The 3,338-nt window shown below is 37.1% G+C and overlaps 1 pseudogene; it reads right to left on the bottom strand.

Annotated features, from left to right (window-relative positions):
* Positions 1-740: 740 nt before the first annotated feature.
* Positions 741-2,290, bottom strand: LOC102578429 (beta-D-glucosyl crocetin beta-1,6-glucosyltransferase-like; annotated as a pseudogene).
* Positions 2,291-3,338: the final 1,048 nt, after the last annotated feature.

Consider the following 3,338-nt stretch of genomic DNA (forward strand, 5'->3'; position numbering starts at 1 on the left):
AATGAAATCTCTCCAAGTTTCTCAAAAAATGTATTTGAGCTATTAGATACCAGAAGAAATATAATATGGGGTTTTTATGCCAAATTTTAGGCCATGTATGATGGGAAATTCCAAATTTTGCCTAACGTAATTTTATTTTGGACATAATACATGGATGTGCTATTTAACTTGGCTTCATTTCACATTTATGTCCTTCAACTCTTGATGTACACAAGTAGACAATTAAACTTCTATAAAGTTGAGCAAGTAGACACATGAGTCGGATGTGGCATTTAATACACATAGAACACACGTATGACATAAATTACCATGTAGGACGTGTGTACCTATTTGTTCAACTTTATATAAGTTTAAGTGTTTACTTCTGCACGTTGAATTGCATGAATGCCACCTAAAGCCCAATTAAAAATTATATATATGTATTATGCCAATTGATTGGTTTAGTAATGTATTCTTTATGCCAACAAAGTGTTTGATGTAATTCTAGAGTTTTCAAGACAGTAATTCCCCTGTCCTAAATGCTTTGAAAATGAGTTTGCATGTTGATTTTTATTACTTAATGGTTTGGTTTCGCATCTTCACTAGTTTCCCTCTGTTTGACATCATGTCTCAATGCATGAAATTGCACATATTTCTCTGTGGAATGTGTGTCGTGTGATGTTAACAGTCTGTTCTGATTCAAGCATAATGTTGGCTCGGAATTACGTCTTAATGCATGTTTTTCTTGGATACAACGTACATTCTGCTGAATCATTTTAAAGGTTGTTAGTTGTAGTGATTATTGGTAATAAGATGATTAGTACTCTCAACTTACTATAACAGTTGAGTTACACTAGACTGACATTTACTCTTATTGCTAATCATTTGTTGCTACAAAGTGCCACCAGTTCTTCCACCACGCCATCTATCTCTTCGTCCTCTTTCGCGTTTATCTTCTCACTCAGTTCCTTAGCTTTCTTCCTCACATCCTCCCCACTTTCCTCTGCTACCACTTCCCTTATCGCCTTTGCAATCTCTTCGCTTTGTAACTTCCCATCCTCGTCCTTCGCTGCTTCCACTCCCACACCGATATATTCCACAAGCCTAGCATTCATTGGTTGATCAATGTGCATTGGCATGGCAATTATAGGCACACCAAACTTCATACTTTCCATGAATGAACTCCATCCACAGTGACTCACGAATCCACCTATCGATATATGTATGTTGAAGAATCAATGCTTGTGGAGCCCATCCTTCCACAATCATTCCTCTTTCTCCTACCCTTTCAAGATACCCTTCCGGGAATGCATCTCGAATGTTCATTCTTTCACCTTGTGGAAACCTGATGACCCAAATGAAGTTCACTTTGCTAAGCTCTAGCCCTTGAGCTACTGCAAGTATTTCCTCCTTGGATAGAAAATACTCGCTCCCAAATGAAACGAACACAGTTGAACTTTTCTCTTTCTTGTCAAGCCATTGCGCGATTTCCTCATAATCATCTTGATCCATGGATTCTTGAACTAGCGAACCAACAGGGACAATTTTCTTGGAAGTCAAATTTGAAAGATAATCTATATATTTCCCTTCAAAATCTCTGCAAGTTTTCACTAGAATAATGTCATGTGATCGCCTAATAGCCTCGTCGTATGGGAACTTCTTACTTGGTACTTCATCAATATCTTTTTTCAGTGAAATCATTTCGTGTTCCCGCAGGTAAATTTCAGGAAACGGGAACTTCTCCTCTGTGTTTTCAGACATGTGGATGGCCAAAGCAACAACAGTTGCACTAAAAGTAGGGAATTGCACAGCAGGAATATTCATAGAGGAAGCCGAATCAGTAACCCATAGCTGATTGTAGTCATGAATGACCAAATTCGGATGCAGAGTTTGTAATATTTTGGAAAAATTTGGAGAGGCGAGTTCAAAAGCTGTTTTGAGGGTGTTCATGAGATGAGGTGGGAGGCCATTTGTGGTGTGGTAATGAGGAGGAAGATCTGGTAAAGACGGAAAATGAAGCTCGATTAGTTCTATCGACTGAGAATACTTCTCACTGACTCTTTTCTTGATGGAGTTCAGGTTTACCGGAGTAGAACACAGGTAAATGTGGAAGTTCTTACTTGCAAGCTTTTTCGCTAACTCTAGAAATGGATTTATGTGACCATGAGCTAGCCAAGGTAACATAAGTACACTAATGGTGTGCCTCTTTGCCTCCATAGGGATGAATCTAGTATAGAAAATATGAATTCAGCAGAATTCAGTAACTTCGGTTCAAACTCTGTGTATCGAGAAATCTACTGAATTTGTATCTTATATTGTTGTGTTGAGGTTGCTGCCCTATCTTATATAGAAGTTCCTAGTGATTTGATAACAAAGAAAAAAGGTGTTTAGATTTGTACCAGCAGCCTTATATTGACTGCTGAATATTGTGTTGGACTGATTGATATGGACAGTCACTTCAAGTCAAGAGTTTAAGTTATATGCACTATCACGGTAAATAATCTTTATACCATTAAATTGTATTTATCTGTTGTAGTAGATAATTTGTCTTATTTTTGATGTTACATTGCCTATTTTGTTTTGTTCCACTCAAAATATTGATTAATTTTTTTTCTTTCAGATTTTGGAATTTACAGTAAACTCAACTTTCTTCCCTCTTCGCGCCAAAGAGCATTCTGACTCAAAAGCTTGGCAACAATGGAAATCAAGTTACTGAAAATCATTGTTTGATAAAAAATCGATAGGAAAGAACACACAAAGAGGGGGAAATAGAGAGCAAGACGCGGAGCTTCATATTTGCAAGTTCTTCTTTATCCATTTTCGATTTTTTAGAATCAAAGACTTGTTATTTAGAATCAAGTGGATATTTTCTTATGCTAAGAAAGAAATATACGAGCAAAAAATTTTTTTTGTAACATCCGGCAAATTGAAATAACTAAGAAGAGGCTTAGAATTTGAAAATTTTCATTTTTGGAAAGAATTTGAAAATCTGGAAAATTTTGGCCAAGTATGGAAAAGGTGAGTTTTTGGCCAACTTTAAGCAGTCACAACTTCTAGCTCAGGATGAGTTAGGAGTAGTTCCAGTTGTGGCTGTGAAGTTCGTAGAATGATCTTTCCAACGCCACCGAGTTTGCTTGTTTCCGAGTTCGTATGAGTGAGTTATGCCCTTTGAAAGTTGGGCAGTTGGCAGGGAATCCGTCCGGAAAATTAAGGGCATTTTAGTCTTTTCCCTAGCCAATTCTTTTGGGATTATATTGTTGTATAGGGCTGATCCTTGGATCATTTTGTCCCATTTTAAGAGAGTAAAAAGCTAGGGCTTGAGAGTGAAGAAGAGAAGAAGGAGAAGAAGAAGAGAAGAA

This window comes from Solanum tuberosum, unplaced genomic scaffold, assembly GCF_000226075.1.
Source record: "Solanum tuberosum cultivar DM 1-3 516 R44 unplaced genomic scaffold, SolTub_3.0 scf01118, whole genome shotgun sequence".
In the NCBI taxonomy this organism is placed as follows: Eukaryota; Viridiplantae; Streptophyta; class Magnoliopsida; order Solanales; family Solanaceae; genus Solanum; species Solanum tuberosum.